Genomic DNA, 9,658 nt, shown 5'->3' with positions numbered 1-9,658 from the left:
AAAAAATGTGCTTTTTTTCCTTCTTCTAAAGTTTGGTTCCAGTATGTTTTCTCTGATAGCGAAGGCCTGTGGTATTGGGGGCTGTGGTTTGGACTACACTTAAAATTAGGCTGATATAGCTAGGTTGGTCAGAGCTGTGAAAAACACACCCCATGATTGACATGTTTATATTCACCTACTCCCCAGTGTAGAGGCAGAATGCTTCTGTGGCTATAGTTAACTTCATATAGGGAGGGTGCTTTCCTACACTGACAGAAAAATGCCTTCTGTTGGTATAGGCTGCATCTACACTACAGGGTTATGTCAGAGCAGTCTCCATAGTATAGACATACCCTATCCTGGCTGAGCTTCCTATAGTATGAGAGCGGGGTGCTGGGAAACCCTTGTTGTTAAGTAGAGCCAGTTGGAACATAAAGCAGATCTCTTGTAAGCACCATAAGCTTTGACTCTGAGGATACGTCTACAGTGCAATAAAACACTTGAGGCTGGCCCATATCAGCTGACTCAGGCTCACAGAGCTCAGGCTGCAGGGCTAAATGTCTACACTCCAATTAAACAGCCCCTTTGCTCAAGCCCCATACGCCTGACTCAGCTGACCTGGGCAGCTGCAGGTGTTGTATTGCAGTGTAGACCTACCCTGACTGATCACTGAACACCATCAGGCCCACATTTCCCTCACTGGGCCTGATTCTTAATAGTCGTGTGTAGTCATTTACATATACACAAAATAGGTGCAAGCTTCTTTCATTTCAAGCTTGGGGTATTTTACATTCACTTTACACAGTTGTAAATGGCTACACAAAACAGTGAGGAATCTAGACCAAGTGTTAGTAAAGGTGATCCACAGCTCTCAGCCCCTTGGTCGTCTGCTGTATCTTCCCCTGGAGACCAGAGGTATAATGTGATGGTATGGGGGAGGGCAATCATTTATCACAGCCCTTCTGTCAAGTCAGTGCTGGATGTGAGCAATAAGGCAAGCAGCACTGGATCTTGGCCTCATTGCGCTCCTCTGGAGCTAAAAGCAGCACTGAAATAGTATATACCAGGGTGGGCAAACTACGGCCCACGGACCAGATCCGTCCCCTCAGGGCTTTGGATCCAGTCCTTGGGATTGCCACCCCCGTGGTGCTGCAGGCCCTGTACCGCTCCCAGAAGTGGCTGGCACCACATCCCTGAGGCCCCTGGTTCGGAGGAGGTGGGGTTGGGCAGAGGGCTCCGTGCGCTGCCCTCGCCTCCAGGCACCGCTCTCCACAGCTCCCATTGGCCAGGAACAGGGAACCGCGGCCAATGGGAGCATCGGAGGAGGTACCTGCAGGTGAGGGGAGCGTGCAGAGCCCTCTGCCTCCCCTCCCCCAGGGGCCGCAGGGATGTGGTGCTGTCCACTTCTGGGAGTGGCACAGCAAGGGTTCAGGGCAGGCAGGCAAGGAGCCTGCCCTAGCACCGGGGCATGCTGCTGCCACCCCAGAGCTGCTCCAGGTAAGTGGCGCCGGGCCAGAGCCCAGACCCCTCCTGCACCCCAACCTCCTGCCCTAAGCCCCCTGCTGCACTCTACACCCCTCCCCACACCCCAACCCCCTTTCTTGAGCTCATACATCCCGCACTCCTCCTCTGCCTCAACCCCTTGCCCTGAGCCCCTTCCTGCACACTGCACCTCCACACACACCCCAGCCCCCTGCCCTGCATGCAATTTCCCCACCCAGATATGGCCCTCGGGCCAAGAAGTTTGCCCACCCAACCCCTCGTATATACTTTATTCTTCAGTGAAAATACCAGTTTGGTATTTTTGAAAGAAAACACAAGATGCAGTTGTCTTGTTAAGATAGCGCCTGATCCAGCAAACTCTTCACATGCAGGCTTCCTATTGACTTTAATGGGAGTTCTGCTTACCCAAAGGGCTTGCAGGATCAGGCCTACAATAAGTATCTAGTAGCAAAAATACTTAGGAAGACTGTGTCAATTCCAGCAGTGTATTTGTCTGCAATGTGGTAAGCTCTCTAGAGGAGTCCTTTTGATTCTTTCCTCTTTTAAATTCTTCATTAGGGCTATTATAGTCAAGGTTACTAGCTCAGTCGCTATTACAGGAAGTCAGATAGCCTTTTCCTACTCTCTGATAACCTTAGTGAAGTCTGTACCAATTTTAGTTTAGACTTCAGTCTCCTGTAAGATACAGATAGTACAATCCATAGCAGTAACCCGTTGGTTGCCTGCTTTTTCTACTTACATCCCCTGCAGGGGATCAAATTTACTTAAGGCCACGTCTAGCACTAGCCCTTAGTCTAACGCTAACAACGTCACGTCTACACTAGCACTTAGTGAAAAAAACACTCCCCTGAGCGACATAAGTTTTGCCGGCATAAGCACTTGTGTGCTCAGTGCTATGTTGGCAGGAGATGCTTTCCCGCCGACACAGCTACCGCTGGTTTTATTATGTTGATGGGAGAGCTCTCTCCTATCAGCATAATACGGCTACACGAGTGATCTTACAGTGGTACAGCTTTACCGATACAGCTATGTCTTGGCAAGCTTGTAAATGTAGACATGGTCTTAGCTGGTGGGACTACTTCATTCATTTGAACAGCCCATGAATGTGTTTGCCAAATCTTTCCTTCCAACTTTTTACTCTATCCTGTCATTTCTTCAACCGCCTTTAAGATTACCCTGCCAACCTGATACAGTCAGAGACAAAAAGGGGAATTTTTTTCTTTCTTTTAAATAACTTTTATTGGAAAAAAACCAACAACTTTCTAACATATCAACAGAAGCCTGGGGAATGACTCAGCGGGAAACAAATACAATCAAATCAGCAAAGTATCTTCAGTAAAAATAATGTTTATAACAAGAAATCAAAATGAGCTAACAATATTTTTAACCTCTCCAAAAAAACAGAAAATGTCCCAGGCTAGGGTTTAACCTAGTCCTAAATGACCTTGCCCCAGAGCTTAATTTTCCTAAAAGCATTCTCCATATTTTATCTTTCAAACAGGAACTCTTTTATATACCTTCCCCTGAGCACCTGTGCAAGGTGAAGGGAAAGTGTTGCTGGAATTAACCCTTTGCACACTGAGGACTCACTATGCACCCAGTCACAGAACCTTATACTGGCTTAACCAAAACAACTGAAATTAACCTACAGGCTAAAAGCTGTTGCAATTTGGGCCTGAATAGCTGAAGTTAGTTCAGAGAAATGTATTGTACTTTTATCTTCCTGCACTGGCAAAGCCTTTTGTGCTGCAGTGGGATACACCATAAGAAAAAGAAATCCCCCCTGAGGAGAGCAGCTGGACATGGACATCTGCTTCAATCAAAGGGCACGTCTACACTGGCAAAGTTACAGCGCTGGCAGTTACAGCACCACTCAGAGAGCGCTGAAGGGAAACGGCTGTTGTGTGTCCACACTGACAGCTGCATGTGCAATAGCTTGTTCACACTTGCGGCACCTGCAGTGGTATTTGGAGCGGTGCACTTTGGGCAGCTATTCCACAGAGCACCTTTTTCTCTTCTGCCGCTAAGACTTGTGGGAAGGCGGAGGGGGGTTGCGGGGCATCCTGGGTCCTGTCCCAATGCCCCATGATGCATTGCTTCGCATCCCAGAAATCCCCGTGCTTCTGTCCGCATTTGATGCCATCTTTCAACGGTTTGTGTATTGCGCGCCATGCCGCATTCCTTCGGGCTGAAGGAATGGATCCCAAACTGTTGATCAGTATGCTGCTTGCTCTGACCAGCATGTCACGAGTGGCAGTGGAGTTATTCCTTAAACTACAAAGAAAAGAGGAGTGTGACATTGATCTCGCCACGCATAGTAGCTATGACACGAGATTGTTTGTGGCATTCATGGAGGTGCTGACCACAGTGGAATGCCGCTTTTGGGTTCAGGAAACAAGCACTGAGTGGTGGGATCACATTGTTGTGCACATCTGGGATGACAAGCAGTGGCTGCAGAACTTTCGGATGAGGAAAGCCACATTCATGGGACTGTGTGATGAGCTCGCCCCAGCCCTGCAGAGCAAGGACACGAGAATGAGAGCCGCCCTGTCATTGGAGAAGCACATAGTGATTGCACTGTGGAAGCTGGCTACTTCGGACTGCTACTGATAGGTTGCTAACCAGTTTGGAGTGGGAAAGTCAACTGTTGGACTTGTGTTAATGGAAGTGTACAGGGCTATTAATCACATCCTGCTCCAAAAGACCATGACTCTTGGCAACGTGCATGACATTGTGGATGGCTTTGCACAAATTGGCTTCCCTAACTGCGGAGGGGTGATAGATGGCACACATGTTCTAATTCTGGCACCAGTCCACCTAGCCACCAAATACATTAATTGCAAGAGGTATTTCTGAATGGTTTTCCAGGTGCTTGTATAGCACTGTGGGCGTTTCACAGACATTAACGCAGGCTGGTCGGGAAAGGTGCATGACGCACACATCTTTTAGAACACTGGCCTGTTCAGGAAGCTGCAAGCAGGGACTTTCTTCCTGGACCAGAAGATCACTGTAGGGGAAGTCAAAATGCCCATTGTGATCCTGGGAGACCCCACCTACCCCTTAATGCCATGGCTTATGAAGCCATACTAGAACTGGCAGCTGGTGGGCACAGCACCGGAGTGGCGGTTTGCCTCCCGGGCCTTGTGGTAGGTATTCCGCAGCTCCTTCACTTTGACCCTGCGCTACAATGTGTCCCGGTCATGCCCCTTTCTGTCATGCATTGTAAAATCTGTCTGTAGATACTATAATTCCTACAGCTGGAGCACAGTTGGGACTGGACAGCCTCCTCTCCCCAAATGCTGATGAGGTCTAGCAGCTCAGCATTGCTCTAAGTGGGGGATCGCCTGGTATGTGGAGCAGGCCTGGCCACCTGGAAAGAGGCACTGAGGCCACTGCACGCATCACTGAGCAAACAGGAAGGGGACTTTCAAATTTCTAAAGGAATTTATGGGGTGGGTATGATGGTTGGTCACCTGAGAGCACGGCAGTAGAGTTCAAAGCAATGACCAGAGAGGTGAGAACAGGCATTGTGGGACACCTCCCGGAGACCAATCGCAGTGCTGTAATCGCCACGGTGTCTACACTGGCGCCACAGTGCAGAAAGCTGTACGCCTCTTGCTGGGGTGGGTTTTTTTTAAAAGCGCTACAACTGAGCAGTTTCTGCACACTAGGTGGCTTGGCAGTATGTACACTGTGGAAGTAAGTATAACATTGTATAAGGGGACATGCTGGATACATTGTATATGAGAGGGCATGCCAAAACATGTTACCAAGTATCTGAGGGAGCACACGTAGGGACAGTTAGCTTTTGAATGGAGAAGCAATTAAGATAGAGCCAGCACGTCTAAGAAGCAGGCATCAGAATGGAAGGTGTGAAGGGCAATTAGTTAAGTTAACTGGAAGCTGTTAAAGGAGATTGTTAAGGGTGGTAGGTAATTGAAGATACGTGACTGGTCTCAGGGATCTCAAAGTGTGGTGACTAAAATCTTTTTCTTCTTTTGTCTGTAACTTCTCTGTAACTTGTTCTCCAGCAAGCTGTATAAATTAAGAGACACAAGCCCCACTCGGGGGGGGGGGGGGGCTCACTTCTAAATGTATTAGCAGAGCAGCTTTGCTAATAAAACAGAGTGGTCTGATAAATTGTGAGTCTGAGTCAAACTTTGACAATTTGGAGGTTCCACCGAGATGGCAAGCGGCTTCACTGAGGCTGTGTGATCCCTGACTGCCTAGCAGGACAATCGTGGCAGCTGGCGCCTGGACGCTTAGTCCAAGCGATCCTCCACAAGACAGAAAGGTACACAGCAGCAGCGCAGCCTATGCCATTGAACTTGTTGGTTCCCACTCTGTTCGGATAGGGGGTCTTTGGATCCAGCTTCTGGAATCAGATGTCTCAGGTAATTATTATTTTTGAGCTTTAACCGGTTTGAGGACTGTCTTGTCTTTGTGTCTATCCGTCTTCCCCGTGGTGTGTGTGTGAATCTGGGAGCCATCTCTGTCCGGAGACTGGCTGACCAAGGGGTCCCCGTCCCCACGGTCTGAATAAGTGGAATCTGCACAGCTGCAGCCGCACCACGCCTTGGGTATAACCCCTGGTGTGAAAGCAAGGGCAGTTGAGGCAGTAGCCTGTGGGCTCCTTTCTGTGTGTTGCACCGGGTACTGCTCTGCTGAGCCCTAATTTCCTTCTTGTGTGAGTGCTGTGTGAAGTCCTCCTGGATGGGTAATCAGAAGTCTAAGGTAGAACAGTTCCCTAAGGGAACTCCAGCTTATTTTATGTATTTTAGGAGAGGTCCGGACTCTTGTAGGTTTCTTGAAAAAATGGTCCAAATTAGCTCTAGAGAACCCCAAATTACAGTGGCCACTGTTAGGTTCTTGGGACAAGGATTGAGTGCACGCTTTAAAAAGCAAACTCGTCCTCCCAAAAACCAAACTGGAGAGAGGAGAAGTAGACTGCTTCATGCAGTGGTGGGAAGAGGCAAATCGTAGATGGACTGAGTCAAAACTCACCTCTCTTAAAAATTCTATCAAAAAACTAACAGTTCAATTGAATGCAGTCTCTCCCACCACTAGTCCGAGCGCTCCCCTTTGCCCAGTCCTGTGAAATGATCCGGATCAAACCCGACCCCCACCATACTCGTGCGCAAATAAGAAATCAGAAAAGAAAAAAATCTTCAGTGACTACAGATAATGAAAGTGAAGAAGATACCCTCATTGGCCTCGCAGCTCTGCAAAATATTATGAAGACGAAATCCAAAACAGTCTGCAAAGATTCTCTTGACATCTCTTCTTGGAAAAGAGAACCTGATGGGAGGTTAATGAGAGACTCTGATCAAACTTTTGTGGCAGCCTTACGAGTCTTTAAGATGGGAGAAAGTGAGTCCATATGGGATTATAAGCCCTGGACTCGTATGGAACTTTTATCTATAGTTAAAAGTTTTCCCAAACCACAGGAAAACTCTGTCAAATTTGCTGAGGAGTTTCTGTTAATCTGTGAAACCTATGAACCCTCTGAGACAGATCTCCTCCAACTGTGTAAATTGTTAGCTCCTGCCAGTTATTATGAAAAATGGTTGGCTGCCGCAGACTGGCCAGCTGAGGCATGCCACTCAACCAAAAAAAGTACTGGCCCAGATTCGGCATACAGAGACTGGTGTATGGCTCTTTGGAAGTGCCTGCATCAAGCCATTCCCAAAGTGTGGTCTCCTAAAACAAACTGGACAGCAATATGTTGCTGTAAGCAAGGGCAAGGAGAAAGCCCAGGCGACTATAGGTCCCGGCTAACTGATATTTTCCTACAAAATTCGGGAATACAAGAGCCCGATGTAAATGGGCAGGGGGCCTTGGCACATGCATTTGTTGATGGTCTTCTCCCTGCCACAGGCAGCATGTTAAAACGAATAAGTGTGGGATGGGAGACTGAAACCATGGACAAATTGCTGGCAGTAGCAGAGCATTGCCACCGCACTTTAAAAGGAAAGGAGGAACAGTCCTCCCAAAAGTTAATGGCTCTGCAGATACAGCATGATTCAGGACTAAGCAGACCACACCGGGGACAGGGACGGGGTTGCGGAAGGGGGCGGGGGGCTGGATTAACTGGGGTTTGTAACTACTGTAAACAGCCTGGACACTGGAAAAAAGAGTGTCCAAGACGACCTAATAATTGTATGGGAAATCAAGTGAACCCCCGCTGGTTCCTCCAGCTGATCCCCAACCCTATTTTTCACCCCAACAATGACGGGATGTTGGGGAACCTCACAAAGTTTTAGCTCCCTTATTACCTCTGTCCCCTACTGGAGAATGTGTCCTGACTGTAAATGATCTCTCTCTCCCTTTCCTTGTTGATACTGGAGCTTCTCTTTCTACAATCCGCACCACTGACTTGCCTGAGGTTCCCCGATCTGGAAAATCTGTGTCTGCTGTTGGCATTACAGGGATCCATACCTCTTTTCCCCTCTCAAAACCTTTGTCTGTTCAGGTCGGTCCCCTCTCTGAAGAGCATGCATTCCTCCTCTCTGATTCCACCCCTGCAAACCTTCTGGGACGCGACTTGCTATGCAAACTTGGCTGTTCTATTTACTGCTCCCCAGATGGTGTCTATCTGCAAATCCCTCAGTCTTCCTTATGTGATTCTGTAGCCTCCCTGCTGTCTGAAACTTCCCTCTCCACTCCAGTCCCTTGCTGTCCCTTAACTCCGTCCCTAGAGCACCTAATCTCTCAGGTTCCTTCCTCCCTATGGCCATCGCATACCTTCTTTTCCAGTGGTTCCTAACCTTGCTACAATACCTCCAAATGCAACCCACTTTACTGTTGTAGATTTGTGCTCCGCTTTCTTCTCTGTCCCAGTTCACTCTGAATCCCAGTATCTCTTTGCCTTCTCCTACAAGGGTCAGCAATATACATGGACTACCCTTCCCCAGGGGTATACAGAGAGTCCATCCTATTCTTCTCAAGCCCTAGCCAGGGATCTCGCTGATCTGGTTTTCCCATCAGGATCCACACTGATCCAATATGTGGACGACTTACTCCTGTGCTCCCCCTCTCTGTCTGCCTCAGAAACTGATTCACTAACACTTCTCCCAGCTTTAGCGAACAAGGGTCATAAGGCTTCTCACACAAAATTGCAGCTCTGCCAAACCTCTGTCACATACCTAGGCTTCCTTCTCTCCCAGGGCTCCCGTACACTCTCTCTCCAGCCCGGGTACAAGCCATCCTTAGCTTTCCCCAGCCTTGCTCTCCACGCCAGGTCAGAAAATTCTTAGGCATGACAGGGTTCTGTAGGCAATGGATTCCCCAATATGCTTCTCTGGCTAAACCACTCCAAGAACTCACTCGATCCTCTGTACCTAACCCCATGCCATGGCCACTTGAAGCAAATGCTGCTTTCATCTCCCTTAAGCAGAATTTAGCCTCTGCCCCTGCCTTAGGGTTACCTAACTATGACAAGCCTTTTACCCCTTTCTGTCACGAACAATCTGCTTGTGCCCTCGGGGTTCTTACTCAGGAGCACGGTGACAGAAATCGCCCGGTGGCTTATTTTTCTGCAACCTTGGACCCTGTGGCCCAGGGTTTACCCCCTTGCCTACGCGCTGTAGCTGCTGCAGCGCGCCTGGTCGAGATGTCTGAGTCCCTTGTCCTCCGCTCTCCTCTCACTCTCATGGTTCCCCATTCTGTGGAAACTCTCCTTCTGCAACGCAACACTGCTCACCTTTCCTCTGCTCGCCTCACTACGTATGAACTTTTGCTGCTTTCAGCCTCACATATCACTATTAAGCACTGCTCCCGGTTAAACCCCACTACCCTCCTTCCTTTACCTAGTGATGGTGAACCCCATGACTGCCTTGCAACTGTCTCCGCTATCACTGTCCCGCACCCCGACCTATCAGATGTACCTCTCCCTAACTCTGACCTGGTATTATTCACTGATGGGTCCTGTTATAGAAATGACCAAGGCCACCTTCTTGCAGGGTATGCTGTGGTCTCTCTCTCTGAGACCATAGAAGCTGCGCCCTTACCCTCTGTGACCTCTGCCCAGGTGGCTGAACTGGTTGCTCTCACCCGTGCCTGCTTTCTAGCCGAGAGGCTCTCTGCCACTATTTTTACTGATTCTCGGTATGCCTTTGGGGTTGTGCATGATTTTGGCACCCTCTGGCAGGCTCGAGGTTTTCTTACCTCTACTGGT

Source organism: Eretmochelys imbricata, chromosome 3 (assembly GCF_965152235.1).
Source record: "Eretmochelys imbricata isolate rEreImb1 chromosome 3, rEreImb1.hap1, whole genome shotgun sequence".
In the NCBI taxonomy this organism is placed as follows: domain Eukaryota; kingdom Metazoa; phylum Chordata; order Testudines; family Cheloniidae; genus Eretmochelys; species Eretmochelys imbricata.
This window is presented reverse-complemented; position numbering follows the sequence as displayed.